Below are 25,595 nucleotides of genomic sequence, written 5' to 3' on the forward strand. Positions count from 1 at the left end.
ATAAAAAATATGTAATGTAATTTAAAAAATAAAATAGCCAAAAATAATTATTATTAAAAATGTAGAAAATCAGTATCAAAAAAATAAATATAACAATTAATACATTTAAAAATTGCCATTTACAAAACCTATGAAATTCACTGAAAAAACCATAGGTTTCAGCCACGTTATAGTTAGGAATTAGCTTTTAAAAAAACCTTAGAAATTCACTGAAAAAAACATAGGTTTCACACATGTTATAGTTAGCTGGACATTTCACTCATACAAAACCATTGAAATTCCCCCGTTATAGTTAGTTCAGCTAACTATAACTCGCGCGCCCTCAATGCACTGCTGATGACGTCACATATTACATCACTCATGACATTGTCAGTGACATCACTCATGACATCACTGATGACATCTCAAATTACATCACTCATGACATCTCTGATGACATCATCCTTGTGAAAAAGTGGCAGACCTCCTCTCACCGTAATATAACCTTTGATACACACATTCAAAAATAGAAACTAAAATTTACAAAAAATGGAGATACCAATATCAGTTACAACAACCTATTCAGTAATTCCAACATCTACATACACATCCACTCATTCACCAACAGTTCTATATAGTCACTCCTACATGTACTCACTCATCATATGTACTCATACACCTATACATCCTGTTACACACCGACACTCATCAATACAGTTACTCACACACATACTCACACATGCAAATAAACATCCATTTACTTGCATCTACAGCTATACACACACCACTACACTTACTTCTACAGAAACGTACACATACTTACTCTCTTAAACAATCACTTATAGAAACACATACTTATTTATACAGGAACTCTTCCAATCTCTCACTCTCACATATACTCACTTATATACATCAATACTCACAAATACTAGTTCAAAACATATGTAGTTACTCATAAAGATACTATTGAGACAGTCATTCACTCACTAACACACCCATACACACACTCATCCACACACATACAAACAGTGAGTCAGTCATTCATGCATCTATGCGGTAAGTAATACCCCCCACCAAACCATACAGATACTCAAAAAACCAACTAATAACCCATATAGACACTCATGTAGCTACTCACCGACCCATGCAACCACTTATACAAAAAGTGAGACACTGATACATGATATTTATATATTTGAACATTACTCACTATTACATGTATTCACTAAGATACACTTAATAAGTCAGTTATACAATCAATTTTACAAAAAAAACATCCATTTAGACACTTATTATTCCATCGACCTTTAGATATACATATATAAAAAATATTTATTTTTCAGAAAGACACACATTTACTGGATGATGTCATCAGTGATGTCATTTGAGATGTCATCAGTGATGTCATGAGTGATGTCACTGACCATGTCATGAGTGATGTAATATGTGACGTCATCAGCAGTGCATTGCGGGCGCGCGAGTTATAGTTAGCTGAACTAACTATAACGGGGGAATTTCAATGGTTTTGTATGAGTGAAATGTCCAGCTAACTATAATATGTGTGAAACCTATGGTTTTTTCAGTTAATATATATATATATATATATATATATGTATATATATATATTATATATATATATATATATATATATATATATATATATATATATATATATATATGTTTATATATACTCAATGAAAGAACCATAGGTTTTTGGCACATTATAGTTAGAAATTAGCATTTAACAAACCTTACAAATTCACTGAAAGAACCATAGGCTTCAGAGACATTATAGTTAGTTGGACATTTCACTCATACAAAACCATAGAAATTCCGCTGGTATAGCTAGTTCAGATAACTATAACTTGCACCCCCGCAATGCACTGCTGATGATGCCACATATTACATCATTCATGACATGGTCAGTGACATCACTGATGACATCTCAAATTACATGACTGATGACATAATCCAGTGACTGTGTGTTTCTTTAAATTTTTAGTATGTATTATGTATATGCTAAGGTGTATTGAAGAAATCAGTGTACGTGTCTGGATGTTGGATTTAGTAGGTGTGTGACTGTTTAAGTGAGTGATTACGTGTGTTTAACTGAATGCATGGGTTAGTGTCTATACTGTGTAAATGTCTGTATCAGTCTGTCTGTTGCTGTATAAGCTGCTGCATGGGTTGGTCAGTAGCTACATGAGTGTTTTCATGGGTTATCGATTGGTTGCCTGAGTATTTGTATGGGTGCCTGAGTGTGTGTGTGGGTGATTGGGAGGTGTGTGACTGTGCATAGATGTGAGTGGTTGATTCACTGGGTGTATGGGTTCAAGAGTGCATGTGGAAACAGCTGTATGGGTGGGTCAGTGTGTGTATGGGTGTGTTGGTGAGAGAATGGATGTCTCAGTGGTACGTGTCCAATTAACTACATATGTAAAAGGCAGTGTATGTGAGAGTTGGAGTATATGAATAACTATACATGAGAGTCATTGATTGTGAGCGTGGATGTATGGATGAGTGTGTACTTGTATCAGCGATTGTATAAGAGAGTAAGTATGAGTTTGTTTCTGTTAGAATAAGTGTTGTGTTGTGTGTATAACTGTATAGGTGAGTAAATGGAAATGTGATTGATTCTTTGCGTGACTGACTAGGTGTGTGTGAGTAACTCTGGATGAGTGGTGGCGTGTGAGTGTCTGTATAGGTGCATGAGTGCATATGATAGTGTTGTATTGATGAGTGACTGCATGTATGAGTTATTGTATGGGTGAAAGAGTGGATGTGTGTGTAGACCTAGGAATCAGTGAGTGTGTATGTAGTAACTGGTATTGGTGTGTCAATGGTTTTGAAAATGGTAGTCTGTATTTTACAGTGGGTGTATCAAAGGTTATATTAGAGTGTGAGGAGGTGCATCAGATTATCATGTGAATGATGTCATCAGTGATGTCATTTGAGATGTCATCAGTGATATCACTGACCATGTCATGAATGATGTAATATTTGATGTCATCAGCAGTGCATTGCCCAGCCCAGACTTAAATACATTGATTTACTTAGAGATACAATCGTATCTCTAAACAAATCGATCTGTTTAATGTGTTGTTATGCAAATATGTAGGAATATCAGAGGGGCGCAGTACCACAGCCATAATAGAGAAACTGCCCCTGCATGCTTCTTTGCCATTTAATTTCTAACTTTTCAGTCTCACTCCATTTACGAATGCATTTGACCAATTCCAAAATACGTATACACATTCCTGAAAGTTGCATGTTCTCTATTGCTGGATCATCTAAATGGACCCTATAGTTTTTCTACAGTTGTACATTTTGAAAAGATCATTATATATTTCCGGGCTATTTCAGTCAATCTGTCATGTATCATAGCTGCTCTTCTTGTCATCTCCTTACACAAATACATCAATTCTTTCCTCTGATATTGTTCTATGTGATCAAATTCAAAACATCCAGTTATTATTTCCTCCAATTCCACCTTTAGCTTAGAAATATTTAAAGGCTTTTCATTTTTGGTATCTGTCCTCTCTTGCATTTCTTTAACTTCCATCTTTCTAATTCAAGCTGCTTCTTCTAACCAAGCAGGAATATATACCCTCTTGGGTTGAGCTTATGTCACCAGGAGTAATGGGGGTTGTAAAAACCAACGTCCCTCTATTAACGCTTGTATCGTTTGTGGGGGTTTCCATACAACAATCTGAAAATTCTGTGAAGTTCGAACAAACCCCGTTGAAGGTGGATCTTCACCAGCTTTTTGAATTTCTGGTCTTAAATCCATATTTGGAGGAGCACTCACAATAACTTGGTGTACTGCCTGGGCATTTACAGAAGTTATGGGGGCTTTGCTAAGCACTACAGTTGCATTAGTCTCAGTAGGAAGAGCAACCTGTGATTGCGCCACAACTGGTAGAATAATTTGGAGTATTTCTACGGGCCGTTCAATCTGCACCATGCTTGGATCTACAGGGTAAGTCACCACTGTACTACTTGTACCAATAACTGATTCACCATGATCATTTGGGGTTGCATATAGTGAGGGTCTTGAAGCTAACATCTGCTCAAAATTCTCATCAACTTCAATCTAATGTTATTATTCTGTTCCATATATGTCAAATTCCAATAAACCAATCATAACACAGCTATTATTTTCTCATATTTCGTTAACATATCTAAATTCAGTATTCCCTTTTCTATTGTCCAATACCAGTGCAGTACTTTGACGTCAGCAACCAACTCCAGAGTGAAAACAAACCAATCCATTAATCCCAGCTCAAAACAAAATGATGTAGAACCTCACTCCTTGCAGCAGTTCACCCTAATTTACAATGTCTCTAGCATCCACATTACTTTAACAAAATCTTCAATTAACACAGTAAAACATCTCCTTGTTTGCTCTGCTAAAGGAAATAACAGTATCACAATCACTCAAGAGTTTTCTCTACAACTACAAGTGAATTCTCGACCAGTGTGAAATCACCCAACTCAATGCAGCTTTCCCATTTGAGCAATTAGGTTCCACTAACATCGACCAATGTTAACCAATCACAACAATGCTTAGTATCTCTATCTTAATGGTTCAGGTGACTGTACCTTACACTCTACACCCCAAATCCTGCAAGCAAGTCTCCTAAGTATTTATCATTTATCTATTAGGTACGTATGCCTGGATCTTTTGACGACAGCAAGTCTGAAATCTTCAACCTTTTTTCTTCAACAGTTTATCAATACTCTCTTTCATTCATCTATTCAACCTCAAACATTATAAATGTATAACTCAAAGCACAATTACAACAAACAACACATCACCCTATTAATATTAACACCTTCAGACAGCAACTGCCTTCTAATTCAGTCTTGTCAGATCTTCAAGTTCTGGACATTGGAATCAGGACTTGCGAATTGTATTCTAATTTGGGATTATTTTATAGCTCCATTCTCACTTGGGAATATTTTAGAGCTCCATTCAGGGTGTGAACCATACTCTGCTTCCAGAAAACCTATAGCGCAGAAGTCAAGTTAGTTTAATCAGTTCAACCCGTGACTTACAATGTGAGCTCCAGCTTCACGCTCTGTTCTTCATCAGGGGAATGAATATTTGGCACCATTTTAGAATGGAGCACACATCTAAAACATCTTAATAGACATCTTCATTGCAGTTGTTTCTTTTTTTTTAACTTTACGTATTATTTTCCAGCAATAAATATGGACAACATGAGACACACGTGATGTTTCAAGGAACAGATGGTAGCAAGTCATTATGTTACATCATAGAATGCAACACATAAAGAAAACATCAAAACACACCACTCCGAAAATCACAAGCGGGCATGGTCAGTATTAATCAGCGCGACAGGGGAAAAGGCAAGCTTTATGACTGGCAGAAAATGTGGAGGAAGCAGTGGGAGGGGAGGGAGAGCCTTGGCTCTGGGGTTCTGATTTCAAATAGAGCAAATAGGCCCAGATGGGTTTCCAAATATCTTTCGGTCTGGCAGTGGGGAGTTGCAACATGGCATATTATTCACTTGTCATGTCATGATACGTAATGCAATGTAGCCAAGGCTTAATAGTAGTTCAGATTCCGCTGCCCCAACGGAGCGCAGTCTCTCTCTTTGCCAGTAACAGAGCCATAGCAGTGAACCTGCAGGCATTCTTCGAGATGTCTGCCACATTGCCCAAAAGCACCTTCATGGACCAGGGTTCAATTCCTGACGCGGCAGGGTCGTGGACCAGGGTCAGCGGACTCGATAATTCTCGCCTCGGTGCCTACTCTAACCAGGGATCACACTCGGCAACTCTGGGCATTAGCTTGCCTCATCTCTACAACGGCCCCCCACATTCGCCGGGGATGCCTGGTTTCACCTTCACCTCACAGGGATAGCCAGGACGGGTTCCCCAGCAGTCTACAGCGTCACGACGCCTCAGGGCAGCAGTGCGCTTTACAAGACACATACATACATACATACATACAAAAGCCGGCAACAGGGGCACATGAGAAATCTGCCTCAGGAAAGCTGCATTTGGGACATAAGGACATAAGGAGGACCTAGAAGGGTCAACTCTGCCAAGGGTAGCAAGGGTGGTGTAACCTCTGTACCAAAAGCAAAAGTTGAGTAACGTGTGCCGATGGTTGGGGAATACCAGTTTAGTTTGCACACAGCAAAAAAAAGGATCAGTCCTAGATCTTTCTTCCACTGCAGTTAAACTTTGTTGTCCTAGGGGTGTCAGATGGCCATATGGGTCCCGTCTGTATCCGCTATTAACACCGCCAGTGGGGATAAAGTCATCAGTGGGCAAGGGATGAGTGGGGATGCGGGAGCAGAGCATCCCATGCAGCTGCCAAAATATAAATTTGTCCATGTAAGTGACAGCAGCAAATCTAGTGTTTTCTGAGATGGAAAGCACATAGCCATCCGGTAATAAATCTCCCAACATGTGAAGTTCATGTCATGTCAATTTTTGTTGGACAAGTTATTCGAGTGTTAGAGGCAGCCATGGATTTTGTGAAACAGGAAGCACAGGAGAGTAAAAGAAGTCACTGCCCAGGATCAGACTAAGCCTTTGCCAGGCCCAAAATTTATTATTTATTTATTTATTTCGAATATTTATAAAGCGCGGCTGATACCTTGCAGGCTTCCTGGCGCTGAAGAATACTCTGCTGAGGATAGACCGGAGTAGCTAGCAGGCGGGTGGAATTTTAGGGGAAAAGCCAGGTCTTGATGCGTTTCCTGAAAGGAAGAAGTTGTGAGATCTGGCGTATGTCAATGGGCAAACTATTCCATAACTTGGCCGCTGCGACCCTAAAGGATCTGCCCCCGGTTCTAGCTTTGTTGAATCTGGGCACCTTTACCAGACAGGCTGAGGATGAACGTAAGTCTCTGGTAGGAATGTACCACAGAAACAAAGCTTGCAGGGGTCTAGGCCCGAGTCCATGCAGAGCCTTAAAGACAATGCAGAGGGACTTGAATGCCACCCGCTGCTTTAAGGGTAGCCAATGTAGCTTGTCCATGGCTGCTGTGGCCGAAGACCTTCTCGTCCAACCAAGAGCCAGCTTGGCGGCGGCAGATTGTATTCTTTGAAGTCGGTCCGTCAGGGTGACTGGAGATTCAAGGAGCAGGGCGTTACAATAGTCAAGGCGACTAAGTATTGTACACCTGACTATCGACGCCCGGGCTTGTGCGGGGAGAAGTGGCATGATTTTACGCAGGGAGCGTAGCAGGGCTGTACAGATCCCCACTGTTTTTGCTACCTGGGTTTCCATACTCAGCTTGTTATTGAGCACGGCTCCCAGGTTGCGGACCGAGGAGACTGGCAGAGGTTTGTCTCTAGTCTCTGGAGGCCAGAATTCACTCGGAAACTGGCGGGGTATATTGGTGCCAGCACAAAACAAAACCTCTGTTTTGGAGGAATTGAATTGGAGGGAGTTTCTTTGGAGCCACCCAGCCGTCTCTCTTAAACAGTCGTGGAAGGTGGTTAAAGGAGTGGAGTCTTCTCCTTCCCAAGAGAGTATGAGCTGCGTGTCATCAGCGTAGTTGATCGTTTTTATCCCATAGGACTTAATCAACGTGATCAGCGGGAAGAGGTACACGTTGAAAAGAATGGGGCTGATGGAGGAGCCCTGGGGAACTCCTTGAGGCACCGATGCGAAGGTGGATTGGAATGGGGGGAGGGAGACAGCCTGTTTCCTATCCCACAGGTAGGAGTGAAACCAGAGCAACGCTGTGCCATCCACACCTGCTTCACCTAGTCTCTGCAGCAGCGTTCTGTGGTTGACCGTATCGAATGCGGCAGACAGGTCCAGCAGTATCAGTGCTACTGACTGGCCCCTGTCTGCACGCATGCGAAGGTCCTCCATGGCTGTCAAGACCGCTGTTTCGGTGCCGTGGGCAGGACGGAAACCGAACTGGTGATCGTCTAGAAAGTTGTTCTGTTCTAGGTGCCGGGAGAGGCAAGAACTGACCCATCTTTCCGCGACTTTTGCTGGAAATGGCAGTAGGGAGATGGGTCGATAGTTGGATAGACAATCTGGACTCAGGGAGGGTTTTTTTAAGAGTGGGGTGACAAGCGCTTGTTTCCACAAGGTTGGGACATGGCCACTGTGCAAGGACTGGTTGCATATTTGGCGCATGGTGCCAAAAAGTTCAGTTCCAAAACTTTTCCAAATCTTTGGAGGCAGGGGATCGAGCGGGGAGCCCGAGGTAATTCCAAGCGCCAATCTGTCAAACTCGGAGACCGGGATAGGGGGAAATTCCCGAAGTCTGGTCGTCAGGCCGAAGCCTGGAGGCGTCAAGCTTTGAAAGCTGGAGCTAGGTCCCTGAGTGTAGGGGGCTCCCAGAGAGGGAGGTGATTTTAGATTTTGAATAATGGTGTTTATTTTGTTTATAAAGAATGCTGCGAGATTATCACAGAGGGCTTGGGTGGGGGGCTTCGTAGAAGTGACACAGTCTGGATGGGTTAAGTTCTTAAGTATCTGGAAAATACTTTTCGAGCTATTGGTGGCATTGGTAATGGTGGAGCAGTAATAGTTGGCCTTATTTTGGGCAATGGCAGTTTTGTACGCCCGGAGGTTATCTTTCCAAAGAGTTTTGTTGGTGTCAGAATAGCCTTGCCTCCATCTTCTCTCTGCTTGTCTGCAGGCTAATTTGAGTGCTCTCAGTGAGTCGTCGAACCATGGGGCAGGAGCTCGTCTCTTTGGTTTGCCCTTTTTCTGAGGGACGAGGCGATCGGAGATGTTGGAGATCCTTGTGCAGAGGGACAGATAGTTGTCCTCTACCGACTGATCGATGGAAAAGCTGTCTTCCACCTTAAAAACCGTGCCGGATAGTTTTAGTTTATCCAGAGATTTCCAGTCTCTATACAGAAAATCGGGGCCGGAGCTGAGAGACGGTCTACTGGTCCTGCTGCCGGCTATGTGAAATTTAATAAGCGAATGGTCGGTCCAGCACATAGGCAGAATGTCGCTCAGGAATACTAGCTGGGGAGAGGAAAAGATTAGATCGAGCTGGTGCCCTGCGGAGTGTGTGGGTTTATTGACCAGCTGGGAAAGTCCCATACCTTCACAGGAAAGTAGAAGATTGTTAAGAGCGGAGTCTAGGCTGCCATTAGGCCATAGGTTAAAGTCGCCTAAAACGATCAACTTATTATGAGAGGTAGCCATATTGGTAAGGGTGGTGAGGAGCGACTGCTGCTGAGTGGAGTTGAAGGCTCCCGGAGGGCGGTAACAAATCACAGCCGTGAAAGTTGTTCCGGAGTGGCAGTCGATTGAGAGTCCGAGTATTTCCGTACCGGCCACTGGGTCCATATCGAGGGTTTTTATGGACCAGGAGGCTCTATATATTATACCGACTCCACCACCCCGACCCTTCGGTCTAGGGAGGTGCAGGATTTTAAAGTCTTGTGGACAAGCCCAATCCAATTCTATATTACAATCGGAGTGGGTCCAGGTCTCTGTCAGGAATAGAGCGTCAAGATGGTGATTGTCGAAGAGCTGAGAGATTTCGTTAGCGTGTTTAGGTAGTGACCTGACATTCAGCAGGCCACCCGACAGTAAACCTTTGCAGGCAAAGTCGTGTAGAGGATAGGCGGTGTCGGAGAAGGACAAGTGGCCTTCATGAGCGAAGTCTCTGAGACGGAGTAAAGCCTCGCGCGCCAGAAGCGGAGGGCTAGTGGTGGACAGGGAGACATAAGCCTCGGGGGTCGCTCCGGGCGCTGCCGAGGCGCGGACGAGCGCAGACGGGCTTGCCTTATGCGCGCCTTCGGCGCGCAATCGTCGCGCCCGCTGCGCTCGTCCGCTGCGCTGCCTGCCAGAACTCATGATTTATAGTGGAGGTCGGTGCGGAGGGGGGGGCGTGGCCAGCCGCAGTGGGCGTGTCTGGCGGGTCCCTCCAGCAAGGGAATGGCGGCAAGACGCGATCAGAAAGCGAAGCAACAAGCAGTCTGCCGCTGCGCTCCAGACAGGTGATGCCAAAAGTTGTTTTCAATGCAGGAGTTTTAAAATCACAACAATACACTGTAAAATACGGACACAATTTTTAAAATTAGCTACTCCCGGCTTCCGCCTCAGGAGTGATTCACAGGCTATAATGAAGCGCTGGCGCTTTAGCGCTCAATTTATACAAAAGCTGGGAGGGGGGGCGTGGCCAGCCGCAGTGGGCGTGTCTGGCGGGTCCCTCGAGCAAGGGAATGGCGGCAGGACGCGATCAGAAAGCGAAGCAACAAGCAGTCTGCCGCTGCGCTCCAGACAGGTGATGCCAAAAGTTGTTTTCAATGCAGGAGTTTTAAAATCACAACAATACACTGTAAAATACGGACACAATTTTTTAAATTAGCTACTCCCGGCTTCCGCCTCAGGAGTGATTCACAGGCTATAATGAAGCGCTGGCGCTTTAGCGCTCAATTTATACAAAAGCTGGGAGGGGGGGGCGTGGCCAGCCGCAGTGGGCGTGTCTGGCGGGTCCCTCGAGCAAGGGAATGGCGGCAGGACGCGATCAGAAAGCGAAGCAACAAGCAGTCTGCCGCTGCGCTCCAGACAGGTGATGCCAAAAGTTGTTTTCAATGCAGGAGTTTTAAAATCACAACAATACACTGTAAAATACGGACACAATTTTTAAAATTAGCTACTCCCGGCTTCCGCCTCAGGAGTGATTCACAGGCTATAATGAAGCGCTGGCGCTTTGGCGCTCAATTTATACAAAAGCTGGGAGGGGGGGGGTGGCCAGCCGCCGTGGGCGTGTCTGGCAGGTCCCTCGAGCAAGGGAATGGCGGCAGGACGCGATCAGAAAGCGAAGCAACAAGCAGTCTGCCGCTGCGCTTCAGACAGGTGATGCCAAAAGTTGTTTTCAATGCAGGAGTTTTAAAATCACAACAATACACTGTAAAATACGGACACAATTTTTAAAATTAGCTACTCCCGGCTTCCGCCTCAGGAGTGATTCACAGGCTATAATTTCTGGACATCCTTGAGTTTGAGCATAAGGCCCTGTGGCAACAGAGCTGCCATGGGTGGGGTAGTACCCACCAGGTCGAACTCTGGTTAAACATAAAGCAGGCAGCAATCTGGGTGGTACCAATGATATGCAAACTAGGCCTGAGTTATAAGGAAGTACATCTGAAAGTCAGGATCCGTAAACCCAACCCGTGGCATAAAGAAAAATAAGGGTATTCCAGGCGTTTCGGGACCTGCTACCTGCACAAATCAATTTTAAAAGGAGACTGCGCTGTGTGAGAAAGAAGTCTTCACACATTTAAGAGAAAGCTCAATTATAGTTGTTTAGTTCAGTCAATTATGTGAGTTTATGATCAGTTCAAAATCTGTGTTTCTTGTTATGAGATTAGTAGATTGTTTTCTCAAATTTATTGAATTTGTTAGTCAGATACATCTGTTTATAGAAATATCAACAAAGACATTATTATGATCATGGTTAGAGTCAAAATAATTCCAGAAAGGAATATAGGGCCCCATGCATCAACGAAAAAAACGGTCGCAAACAGGCAGAATCTCAGAATCTGCCCTTTTGCGACCGGTATTTTTGCAGTGTGGATGCATCATCCCAAATGCAAAAATCTCGATTTAAGGAATCGCTGAATTTGTGATTACTTAGATTGCAGTTGCATTTAAGGAATCGCAAATTTTGATTCCTTAAAAGCAATGCATGATGCAATTTAAAATAGCGATTTCACTATTAGGGGTCGCAAATTACCGTCAAATGAAATGGGACGGTAATTTGCAAATACTTTGAAAAATGCACTTTAGTTACCCTTGGGGCATGTGTGTGCGCAACATGGGGGAACATCACAATTTCAGGGGTGATACAGGGTGTCCTTTTGGCACCCTTGCACCCTTGAAACTGAATGCGCAATTTGCAAGTACCTAATGGCTACTCGCAAATTGCGCATGCAATTCCGCTTCATTCCTACAGGAATTAATGGGAAGCCATTCCTTAATTGCGACTCGCAATTAAGGAATATGTAGGAATCGCTATTTTTTTAGAGATTTCTACATGCATAGGTTTTTGCGATTCCATAATTATGAGTCTCCATACGCGAGCAACAGGTGCTGTGGGAGCTATACTCATAATGCCATGAGAAACAAGTAACATCATACCTACAACAAGTTAGGACTATTGGCTTTGTCAATGGTTGTTAGTTGCATGGGATAAAGAAGCAGCAACTATGGCTTGAATATATTATTGAAAAATATTCTACATAAAGCCCTGCTGGCACATTGACAATGTTGCTGCTCCTGCATTTCAAAAAGAGAAGAGAAATCCAGAGAGAAAATGACTCTCTTTAAAGGATTTCCCATCCCATACAATGCTCACCTGGCATGACGTCATGCCGTAACTTCTCCCCTAGTGTGAAGTGAGCAGTGTGAGCACGTGCACATCGTGCCTGCAGTCTGGGAAAAAAGGGACAGTCTGTGCCAGGGCACAAAAACAGAACCAGATAGAGACCCGTTTTGAGACCTCCTTTAAAAAACAGCAGGTGTTCAGCACCAGTGAGACCCGGCCCACTTAAAGCCCTGGCTGTACCATTGGTAGCAGAGCCCCGGAAGTGTTGCATTTTGAATTTTGATGAGGACAGAGGCTAGCACGAGCAACTCAGAGTGCACCTCCCTTTCCATTACTATAATAAATAGCTCTGTTCCATTACTGAATAAACAGTGCATATTACATTTAATCTAGGGTTGGCCGGACATTTTTTTTTTCAAGATTGTAGGGTTGGCCAGACATTCTGTTTTTTTCAAGATTGTCCAGCATTTGAGGTGTCTCTCTTGCGTCATGCAAAGAGCTAGTGTGGGTTGCACAATGTTTTCGTTGCTGGACGACAGAGGCAGCTTGTGAAGTCCACAGATTGGAGCTGAACCTCTTCCTAGCAGGTCCTACATCCAGAAACGTTTCAGCCCTTTGACAGATAGCCGAGCAGGGAAGCCTTCAGCAGGCTGTGCAGTCCCAGCCCTGAGACTGAACAAGAGCTGCGAACGACAGGTGTGAGCAGCCAGCGTTTTCTAACATGGTAATAGGTTGGAGAGCTGCAGCAGGAATGTATCAGCATAATGCTGCTTTAGCAACACATTTACCTTTACAAATACAGACACAGATGAGGAATAAGTGTACCTGCAGGGAAGAGGTCAAACGCAGCAGGAGACTGGGCATAAATGGGGCAACCACCTCACGCAGCAGGAGACTGGGCATAAATGGGGCAACCACCTCACTCCAGTTCAGTACAGACACTGACTCTAGTGCTAAACCTTTCAGCAACTAATCATTTATTTCAGGTGTGCCCAGAATGCATCAGGTATCATACAAAAGTCTAGGGCGAGCTAGAGAGTCTGTATTAACCCCAAGCCATAAACCAGCAGATGAATGGACCTAAACCAGCACAGGAAGGGATCCCAAACCGGCAGCAGCTCCCCAAAACACATTTGCTAACTGAACTAAGCCAGAGAAGGTGCATTGAGCAAACATGGTTTGCCAAAGGTCAAAGAATGTGATCAAGTAAGAGACACAGGATTGTAAAGCAGGACTGCTCCTTTCAAGGCCAGTAAAGCTCACACTTAGCACATTTTAGCAAATTTAAGATTAGCGTGGGGCTACCTTTCACCCGAACTAACATTCAGTGAGTATTTGGTTCAGATCCAGTGTCCTGTCAGCATCTATCCACCTGTACCCCTTGTCTTCACCCCTAGGACTGCGTCTCTGTGAGTTTGTGCATACAGCGCCAATCAATACCGCACACTGAATGGTGTTGTATCCGAGGCTGCATATGTCATACAACGATAATAAACTACATTGCCATAAAGGTGTTGCACAATGCTTATTTTGACGCTATAAAAGCTTCAGAAATGATCTTGGTAGTGAGGGAAGCGGGTCAAAGAGCTTGCGACAGCCCTTCAGGCGTTAGCTAAAGTTTTGGGCTTTTCGAAAAAGCTCCTTGCACAAAAGGGGGCCATTTTTGGAATTCATAGCAGTGCATGGGCACTGCAGGGTGAAATGATGTGAATGCAAGATTATTTCTTTCCTTATTGCAATAACGTTATAGATACGTAGACAGTTTGATAGCTCAGCAGAGTAACGAACCTCCTTGGTCTTTGTTACTTTCTGATATTTTCACTTATGTTGTTTATCTAAAACGCTTTTCCTTTCAAAGCTGCCACAGTGGGCTATTAGTACAAGGACAAAGAAATGTATCTCTCACAAGCACTAGTCTCCGTTGTTATGTGTTTAGGAAGGTTGCCAGTAAAGAGAGAAATGAGAACAGGTCCCGGAAATTGTCTCCTTTTACAATAAATCCCTCTTTTGACTTGTCAAGTCAGGGTCACCAGAATGTTTACACAATCCTTCCACAGCGATTCGTGCAGGGTTCACACGTTTGGTTTCAGAAAGAATACAATATTAGTATTGTTATGAGAATGCACGGCCGATCATGTAGGATATGGATTTCGATTACTTTCAGTTTATTGGAAAAGTATCCGGCAATTCCAAATTTGAAAATTATAAACGTAATTTTAGGGGTGGGCGAATAATTCCGGTCAGTCGGCGGAGTTTGCAGAGTTTTGCCCATTACAAGGTTCCGGCAAAACTCCGCCAACCGCTCCGTGGCCGAGTTTTGTTTCAGGCGTGGTTCCCCAATTTTAAGTTGGCGAGTGTGAGTGAGAATTTGAGTCCCCTAGCACGATTTTCGGGTGCTAGAACGCCTCCCAGTGAGATTTCTCAATGCGCTCAGTCGCGGCAGTGTTCATGTAACTTCGCATAATTCCACGCAGAGAAACTCTGGAAGTTGCGCTAACCATTAGTAATTATATAAACTTTTTTTTTCAGAACTGTCAAATATATTTTCAAAACGAGAACTTTATGTCAGCGCTTGTACCAGTTGCAGCAGCAATAAAGTAGTTATGTTGTATTTAAAAAAACAACATTGTACTTGTTCTGCCGTGGTGCTTGATCCCACCTCCTCTTATGTTAAATAGTAGTTAATAAAGACTGCTATAAAATGTAAAACTTCATGTGAATAATCATTTTGTATTTGATCTAGGTTCGTAGGGGCCCCTCCAATGATTCAAATTGCATCATGCGGAAAGCGAATCACCTGTTAAAGATCTGACAACGTGGAACTGTTTATTTTCTCTGTTGCCTTGAAAAAAATCCAGGAAGACCACTGTACCAGCCAAGTCTGTGACACTGTAAAGGGGTGGCTAGGACCGCCGCCTGGACTCTGCCACGCTGTTGATCCATTTTTCATTTGTAATCTATACCCTGATGACCTAGATCTGTTGAGCAAGGTTGCTTGTTTTGGATTGTACTCTGTTTTAACATCTGATCAGTTCTGAGGTCAAAGATGATTAATTTCCTCTGCAAAGCCAACTTTAACTTTTTTTAGGTGAGTTAAATCAGGTCAAATAGATGGGCATAGAAGACACTTAAAATCTAGGGGGGATAGGCATATCTTTAAGGATTTAGTAGTATAGACCCACCCTTAAATGCCTCAAATTCTCAATAAACATATGAAAATAAGCTGGGCTATCTAATGGAAATGGAAAGTGCAGTTATACAGCTATTAATTTTTTTCACTTGCACTGAAAAGGCATATACCCTTCAATATGGGACCAAAAAGAGGTAGTTTTATTCTCATTCAAAAATGAAAATTAGGATGATGATCTCTGTGAGTGCTAAGGAGAGCACTTCCAGTGAACCACGACCTGCTGCTGATGCTGGGCTGAGCAACTTATAGAGCTTCTTCCTCTAACTGACTGTTCTGGAGGGCTGTGGTGCTGGACCCCACTGTTCTTGTTGACCCGGCTTGCAGTAGTGGCGTGCTGAGCATGTGGATGACAAATGTGATTGGCATTATGGTGTTGGTTTCCTGTTAGGGTCTAAGTAGCTGCATATTCTACTAACCAGGGCTTGTCTGGATATTGCCCTTACTCCCCATAATTCTGAGTACCACAAGGCACCAAAGACCTGTGGGGCTATTCACTGTGGAAAATGACAATGTATATGTACATAAGCGGCGTTCATTTGTGTTCACCATACCCCTCGCTGTAAGCAGAACGAATACCGCGAAGCATTGACCGCATCATCCCGCCAGCATAGGCCCATGCACGCACGTACACGACAGCCATTTTAGGCACCAAGGCCTCTCTGCCCGTTTGTTAAATCTCCAGCACGCCCCCCCCCGTTGAACACCCCCGCTCTCTCATGCATAGGCCATAAAACCCTCTCCCTCTGCGCGACCCTGCTCTAAAAGTGACACCCCTGCCTGACCGACACCCCCCTGCATTCCTCCCAGGAACACCCTTCCCCTCTTCTGATGACCCCCCTCCGGCTACACCTGGCCTCTCGACCCGGTCCCAAGTCATAAAATAAAGCCTCATGGATGTACCCCCCGTGGCCCCGCATAGCAAAACGTGATACACCAACTGAAGTGCCCGATCTTATCGCCTGCCCAACCTTAGATCTGACCACCCCCTCTTGCCCTCGTGTCCTGTTGGAATGTCCGGCTGCAAGATTACAATCACATGTTACATTTGGGAGGGGAAACGACATCCGAGCGACAGGCATGGGAATAGGCCTGAAGCTGGGATTCCAAACGTGCCTTTTCGTACTTCAAAGTTTCTTTATTGCAATAAGGAATGTTTGTGCATCATAAACCTGTGTATAAAAGACGGAGCCTCAGAGAAACTTGTTAGAGCACCTCTTGAAGACATTGTGCGCGTGTCCGAAATGACAGGCTCTCCTCATGAGAAATAAAAATCTGTTCTTGCACTCCCGCTTCCAGCGCCCGTCTCTTTATTTGGTAACTGATCAAAATGGGAACTAAGAGGCGTCTTGTGCCAGCAGCCTGGGCATCGGTTGTAATTTGGGCTGTTTTTCCTCAATTGGCGTCCCAACGCGGGGCCCATCAGCGACATAAGGTCCGGTAAGAGAGGTCCAGACGATGGGGTGAACATCTGAACGATTGGAGTATACCTGCCTTGAGAGGGCCCTCGTCCGGCTGCCGATTGAATGAACTTCACCAATTCCGAACGGACCTCTCTCAAGCGACCTACTGTCCTGACTGGGATCCCACAGGAATGCTGCGGTAAAAACATGGAGTAAGAGAACGATCGGACGCTGGAAAGGGAAGGCGAAGAACTGTCCACACGGTCCGGTCCGGGTAAGGTTAAGTAGGACGTCTTTACGTCTGATTGATAGGATGACTTTATCCATCTGATTGATTGAATGATTGATTGTTTATATTGGAATCGGTATTTAAATACTGGTATTGTTCATTGATTGGTTCATTTAGCTTTGGTTGCTACTTGAAGTATTGGTTCTCTTTGAGACATTCTCTGTTTGCCAACAGCGACGAATAGGAACGTTCCTCTCTCTTTGCAAATAGTGAAGGTTAGGTAATGCGGACTTTTGTCCCCCGTTGTAATCCGTCATGCCTATTTTTCTCCCCACTGATTGATTGGTTGCTCTGTTGCTCTTTGAGACATTCGCTGTCTACAAACGGGGAAGAATAGGAATATTCTGTCTCCCTTTGCAGATAGTGAAGGGTAGGTAATGCAGACTTTTGTCCCCCGTTGTAATCCGTCATGCCTATTTTTCTCCCCACTGATTGTTTGTTATCGATTTTTATCGATTATCGCTCTTTTGAGATATTCCCTGTCTACAAACAGAGAAGAATAGGAATATTCTGTCTCCCTTTGCAGATAGCGAAGGATAGGTAATGCGGACTTTTGTCCCCCGTAGTAATCCGTCATGCCTGTTTTTCTCCCCACTGATTGATTGATTGTCTGGACATTTATTGTTCAAGGAATAGTTCTTTTGAGGTATTCTCTGTTTGCAAATAACGTGGAATAGAAATATTCTGTCTAGTCTTTGCAAGTAGTGAAGGGTAGGTAATGCGGACCTTTGTCCCCCGTTGTAATCTGTCATGCCTATCTACTCCCCACTGATTGGTAAACTAGTTCCAGCCGGACCATTTATTAGAGGTAGATCATCTGGCTCAACCGGAGGGCGCCCCTAATAAAAAGGACATATGTAAAATACGAAGTAACCACCGTATCCTGTTAACAGAAACTTTAGCGCAAAAACACACTAGACAAGGAAGGAAAAAGAAATCGAGCAAAATCAGTAGGCCACTGATGAGTTTTTGACTTCGCTAGAAATAAGAAACGTTAGAAATAGCCCGCAATAAGAAACATGAAAGTGGTGAGAGAAGCCAAGCTTGACATCACGGCAGCCACGAGGTAGCTAGGCTCCGCCGCCCCTCACTGCTCCAAACATGTCTGTCCCACCGCCCACCACGCCCAATAACGGTAACATAAGATAGATACAAGTCAGCCGATACCTACCCCCATTCCGGAAGCTCCCGAAGTGCAACAGGTCCACGGTTATGCCCATCCGGAAGACGAGGCCTCGACACGTGCAGGGCGGGGCCCGGCTGGCCGCCATCGGCCGGAGAGGCCGTGGGGTGGATGGCCCGGAATGTACTGGTCTTCCCATCCCCTTCTTCTGGCGCCTTGCAGGCCATGGGGGGGGGGATGTCTTGCTTATGCCTCCAACCCCCCCCTCTCTCATCGCCTGGTCTGGCCTCACGAATGTCAGCGCCAGGAGACGGCGTGGGGTGCACTGGGAGGGAGAGGCGGCGCGGACGAGCCTCTCCCACCTCCCCAGGTGGAGGCCCCTCGGCTGCACCCCCAACGCTCCACTCACCCGACAAGGGTTCGTCCACTCTTGCGGTGCAACGCCACGCCCGACAGGCTGGAGTCCATCTACTCTTGCGATCCAGCGACTGCCGGTTGCCGCAGAAGTCATAAAATAACGGTCGACTCTTGGGAGATTGGGCCTGGCGTGCCATGGCCAGGTCGCTTGCCAGCTAGAAAATGAGTCCCCCGTCCAGAAGCGTTCTCCTCAGCTTTGAAGATTCTATGAGAGCTGCAGGGGCCCCCGACCCCCGTGGGCCCCCCCGATGGGGAATGACTGCCATGATTGCCCGCGGAACGACCAAGACGTAGCCACGAGACGTCGGCGCTCTCATGCTGGCGCCAGCCTCAGTTTGAATGACCAAAATCCTGCAGACTACCAATTTGATCAGTTCCGGTGGAACACCAGTATGACCCGGTAGGAAAGATTGTTGCCTCCCTCCCCCCTTTGACTGATGGTTCATGTCGACGGCCCCTTCTGTTGCCCTTTAACGAAACTTTTGGACTGCCAAAAGAGGCTCTGGTCCAACCACGAGTTGGTGGAGACATTTTGACTATACTTGGACCTGCCTGACCTCACCCAAAATGGCGCCGGTACAAATGAAACTCGCAACTCCCTGTTGTGTTCCGGTTGCTCAGCCTTGATCGCATGGCGGGAGGGGATGGGTACTGATTGAACACTTGGACAATGAATTGGTGTTAAGTTCTGACGCGTCATTGATTACCGTATTATTGAAAGTTCGAATTTTCGACACTTATGGTACTTACCCACAATGAATTTTCGATATGATTTTATTGCACTTGTCGCACCTTTATGAAATCAACGGTCACCGACTCCGTTCAAATAAATATCCCCTCATGTACAGTTCCAGTCTGCTCCGTGGCCGGCCCACGTGGTTGTAGACCCGTATTTGTGCGCCAACATTTTTGAATAAAGGTTTTTTTTTTGAAAAGCAAACATAGTTGTAGCGCTTAGATTGGTAAGTTTCGAATAAATGGCCACTGTTTCCGATATAAGTAAAATACAGGTGAAATGAAGCAACTCGATTACTTAAAGGTTAAAAAGCAAAGTACACAGAAATATTGCAAATGTGAATGGTCCAGGTTTGTTGTGCGTGTGTTTTTATATATATATTTTTATTTTTGTGCAACGTAAAGCAATCGATAAAGGTTCCGGTATTTAGCCTTTACTTTATGTGCCACATGTATCAGGGAAATTGTTTCAGATGCCCCTAAGCCACTACGAAGGAATGCCACCTAGCCCCTCTAGTTTCCGTGCCTGATGAACAAAAACGACCCTGTACCACTGTAGACCATCCCTCCTCGAAGGAGAGCACGAGTTCACCCCCCACTTTACACTGACTGCCCTTTGTTTTGACCCTTTCCTACACACGATCCGTAATACCACACTTGGGCGATCTATGCAATATACAGTTCATCAATGATTATCTCTCCCGCACTGCCGGTCCCTCTGGGCTTAAACGCCGAGATGAAAGGGACTGCATCCCGCGGAGATAGGTTGAGTATGTGGTAAGTAAAAGCATTTTCGGGTTTATGCGCGCTGATATGTTTTAAAACGGTGCCCCCACCCTTTCTTTTTTCCCTTCTTTTCTGCAGGTCACATCGGAACGTCGACTAGAGTATGGAGAAGACCTACGCAACACGCCATGGTTCCGCACGGAAAAATTGTATATTGTCTATGGGGACTGCCCTGAGAACGTGACGAATTTGTGTGATATGAATGCACGCGTGTATGCCCTGATGTGTATAGCTCGACTGAATACACGATGCACACGTTTGGATTGATAAGAGAAGTGTTTTATGTATGACTTAAGTGATGATCGAACGGCCGATGGAATGGGGAAAAGGGGTCTGAACATGGTGCCTATACACGACGAACAAACAAAGATATAGCACTCCCTTACTTAGAAACGACTGTCTCTCTCTCTCTGAACCCAGCGACTGGGAGGGTGGCCTGAAGCAGAAACTTGACGGGTTATTGCAGTATGACGAAATATGACTCCAACCGGCGCCCCAAATAATGCAACCAAGAATGACGTGCACCCATGAGTAAATTGATACGGTAACTAAATAGGGAGAGGTTCAGGAATATTCCGGGGTGAGGTTTACCCAAGTACCCTCCTCCTGGAAGACTAGGAATATTGTCAAATGTTTAAGATTTACCACCTCCTTCTTGCACCCTCATAGACATGAAACTCAAAGCTGCCCCATTATTCTCCCGACTGACACCCTCCGTTGCCTCAGCATGGATACCCATTCGCTAAAAATGATTCGAAGATCCCACCGTGAGTATTAGCCCGACCAGGTTAGTTCCCGAACAATTGACAAAGGTGTAAGTATTTGCAACCGAGGCCACCAGCAAAGGCAGCCAGATGAATTAAGTAGGATACTAAGGATACGCAGCATGCAGGAAGAAATCTTTTTGGCCAAGTACTGTTCTATGTTTTGTCTTGGATTTTTGTATATAATACATGTACTATTCCCCCCCGCCTGAATTCATGTGTACGTAATGTATGGATCTACGTCGTCCCTCAGCCTGTGTTTCTATATAACTTGACCCCTGCTGTTCTGTGTTGTGTGCGCACTAAATGGCCTATTATTGTACACGTTTCACTCTCTCTCTTTCTCTCTCTCTCCATGTCGTACGTGTACCGAATAGTTCGTTTAAAATGCGGACGACGCTCTCTCTGAGGGTCCCCCTGTTCCCTCTTCCTTTGTGTGGTAACGTTGTGCCCCGCCGGCACAAGCCTAATTGGTTTTTGAACACAAAGGTGTTCGGCAAAATTGACAGAAACTAAAACAATTGTAATTTGCCATATTACTACCTCTCCTTTCTGTAAAATGATGGAACTTGAATTGGCTAAGAAGGAAAGGACAGGTAAGACGACTGATGTCCCCTAATCTGGCCTTTTTTATAGGGGGACTATATGTCAGTGGCCTTCTGTTCTCAGTTCGTTAGAAACACAATCCCCAATGCCCAGATTGCCCCACCTCTCTGCACCCAAGTACGGATGTCCAAAGCGTCCTCGTTTCTCCCGATTGACCCCAGCTCCATACCCAGAAGTATAACTGATGACCCTGATTAACCGTTGCTCCCCGAGAAAAGAATGTTTAGCCTCTGTCCCTCTCTCATGATGATAGAAGACTGCCAGGGCTTGGGTTAGAAAGACGAGTCTCTACCGAAGGATCCGATTTCGAGTTTGATGGAATACGCAGTTGATAGGAGTCTGACTTCTCTCCATATACGTCATGAATGAACGCCAAATAGACTTAGTACAAACTCAGTAGAAATGCCCGCATACATACTCCATAGTGATAACTTCTGACCGTGACCGATGAACGTATCCCCAACTACTTAAGATTGGGGGCGGAATTGAAATGTATAAATGTCTTCTCCTGCCAGTTCTCTAAAGCTTGTTTTGTACCCATTCAAAGATACACAATCACCGGAGGAGAGGGGCCGGACGTGACGCACAGCCTAGCCGCAGATCATGAAGCACATGTGACCTTGACCAAAGGTGGAGCCGCAGAGCAACGAGACGCGGGACGAGGCACCACTCTCAAACACGGAAAATGAAAGGATGGAGGGCTGCCTTGAAGCCCTCTGCTTGCTGACCCACGCGTGCCAGAAGTCCCCGCCCCTTTGAGCCCGATTGATGGGCCTGCCTGCTCGTTATCCTTTGCTCCCTTGGTTTGTCTCAAAGATCTGATCCCACTCCGCCCTCTCTTCCCTCGATTATCCGACAACCCCCCTTTTTTTCACATGGATTTTGACTCAGAGAAGAAGAACAGCATTTAGGTAGAATAGGGTTTGCCACGGAAGGAGAAAGAAATGCAGGTGCCCAGCATGAGGCACCCTTCAAAAGATTAGTTAGGAAACAGGACTGTGGTCTAACAGCAGAGGACAGATCGCACCCTGCGACGTGTAAGGATGGATCCGAGCTGGACCTATAGCTCCACCGCCGGTGCTCAACAGCGCCAACGGAAGAAAACGAACTACTAGAGCCTACCAGTGATGGCTCGCTGCTAAAAAGACACTGTGGCGAAGACCCCCCCCCTCCCCTTTCTGAACTTTCTACCCCCCCCCCTGACTACTTGCTTGTATTGAACTGAATTCCTCCCTCAACCACTTTGTATTGCTTTCAAAATGTTTCATCGGTCACTTTTGACTGTACATTGATACCGCCGGAGAGAGAGTCAGAACATGGCTCCATAATGTGTCGGAACATTTCCTTGATTGACTCCGACTGAGTAGTATACCGATCTCTAGACTCGTATATATAACACGACAAATGTAAATTCATCTGTATTGCACCTCGTCTATCGCATCGACTGCACATGGTTATATGCAATCCGCCAGTATTGACAAACGCTATTTCATTGACCACACATGGCTATATGTACACCCCGTCAGTTATGATAAACACGGAAATGAACTAACTTATGTTAAAAAGCGGCGACTGTGGAAAATGACAATGTATATGTACATAAGCGGCGTTCATTTGTGTTCACCATACCCCTCGCTGTAAGCAGACCGAATACCGCGAAGCATTGACCGCATCATCCCGCCAGCATAGGCCCATGCACGCACGTACACGACAGCCATTTTAGGCACCAAGGCCTCTCTGCCCGTTTGTTAAATCCCCAGCACGCCCCCCCCCCGTTGAACACCCCCGCTCTCTCATGCATAGGCCATAAAACCCTCTCCCTCTGCGCGACCCTGCTCTAAAAGTGACACCCCTGCCTGACCGACACCCCCCTGCATTCCTCCCAGGAACACCCTTCCCCTCTTCTGATGACCCCCCTCCGGCTACACCTGGCCTCTCGACCCGGTCCCAAGTCATAAAACAAAGCCTCGGGGGGGGCGTGGCTTGACCAGCGATGTGAGCAGACGCGTTGCTGCGGAGCTCCCACCGCCGTTGGGCCCATCATTGGCTATTTGTGCGTGATTCGGGAGTCTGGACCCGCCGCACACCTCCCTGGGACCACTGCCCACCTGTGTAGCGTGTTTTGTGTGCGGGACCTCCGTGCCCCGTCTGAGCCCCGGCGAGAACGCACAGCCGGCTTACAGTGTGAGGGGCCGCCCGGTCCGTCCGCCATCTTGCGGCCGCGGAGGAGGCGGTGTACAGCGGACCCTGTCGGACCCTGGAGCTGCCGGCGGCCACTGGCCAGATCGACCCCCGCCCTCCCCGCAAGACAGCCTTGTGACGCCCTTACCTGGGGCAGCGGTGTGGTGAAGTGCCTGGTAGGGGGCCCCTGTGCAACTTCTTGGTCCTGCGCATCCTGTTTCCCGCGCTGCAGTGTGGAGCTGTGAGGCGGCGAGACCCGACCTCTGGCCTCAGCGAGGATCGGAGGCGCTGCTGACCTCCCTCCACCAGCGGGTTGCTCCGAGAAGCCGGCCCTGCGGAGCCGCGGTGAACAGCGGTGAGAGCGGCCAGAGCGGAGGGCTGAGACGGACAGTGCCCCCGGGGCACTTTTGAGAGCGGACGGCGCCAGCCGACGGAGAAACGGCAAAGCTGCGAGTTTTCACAACGGCTCTTCCTTGGGGGTGAGTGCTGGCCTGGAGCGATGGTGTGGGGCACTCCCTGGTGCTGATACCCCTGGGGGACTGGTGGCCCCGTTGGACCTGCTTATCTCCCTGACTGGCAGCGCATTGTGAGTGGCGGCGCTGAGGCCTAGGGATCCCCGGACTGCCTGATCTGCTACGTGGGGTGTGTGCTGGCTGCTCGCTGCTGAGGGGTGGGCCGTTGCGAGGCCAGGACCCTTTCGGTGCGCTGTGACTTTGCGCCAGTGCCCCCCACCGCCCCCCTTGGTGCTTTGTGCTTTTTCTCGGGCACCCTACGCCGGGCACGGGCCCTGACGCAGACTAGGGGACACCCTGTGGTCCGCGCGGAGAATGACGCGCACCAACAGGAACAGCAAGGCGGAACCGGCACCGGCCCCCAAGGGGAACCCTGTAACAGCCATGTGGGGCAAAGTAGGAACTCCGGCGGCCAGTGGTGGCCCACCTGCGGAGATGGCGGATTCCCCCCCGGTCACACAAGCGTTCATGGCCGCCTTCATGACCGAACTTAAGACGGAGATAGGATCCCTGAGGTCGGAGGTCCACTCATGTGTCACGGAGCTTCGGAAAGAAGTCGTGGAACTGGGGGACCGTGTGGACAGCCTGGAGAGGACTGCGGACACGCGCACCGAGGACCAGGAACATCTATGGCAGCGCTTAACGGCCCTGGAACAACAGAACATTGAACTCCAAATCAAACAGGAAGACTTGGAGAATCGGGGCAGGCGGAACAACCTCCGCATCCGCGGCGTGCCGCTCGGAGAAGAAGGGGAGGACGTGATGGACTTTGTGGCGCAACTCCTCCACGAGGTGCGGGGCGACGAAGATGTATCACCTCCCACACTGGACCGTGCTCATCGTGTGGCGGCACCTGCGGGGAGATCGGGACTTCTCCCGGACATTATCACGCGGGTGCATTTCTTTGTGGAAAAGGAGGAGATTTGGGAACGTGCTCGGGACAAGCCGGACCTGCAATATAAGGGCCACAAGATCCAGATCTTCCAAGATTTGGCGCCCAACACCCTGAAGCGGCGACGCGCTTTCCGCCCAGTGACGGAGAAATTGCGGTCCCTGAACATTTCGTACCAATGGGGACACCCCTTTGCACTTATCTTTCAATGGGAGGGTAAGCGTAAATCCTTGCGGTCCTACGATGAGGCGGCGCGTCTCCTCAACATTGCAGGCTCTCCCCCGGGGAGCCCCTCACGACACCCTCCGAGCAAGAGGACGCCGCTCACCCCAGACTGGACCACGGTGCCGAGGAGACAGCGTGCGACGCCTGTTGACGTGCCAACGACGAGCCAAGCCAGGCAGGAGGTCATCGCCCACATT

This window comes from Lissotriton helveticus, chromosome 1_1 (assembly GCF_964261635.1).
Source record: "Lissotriton helveticus chromosome 1_1, aLisHel1.1, whole genome shotgun sequence".
Lineage (NCBI taxonomy): Eukaryota > Metazoa > Chordata > Amphibia > Caudata > Salamandridae > Lissotriton > Lissotriton helveticus.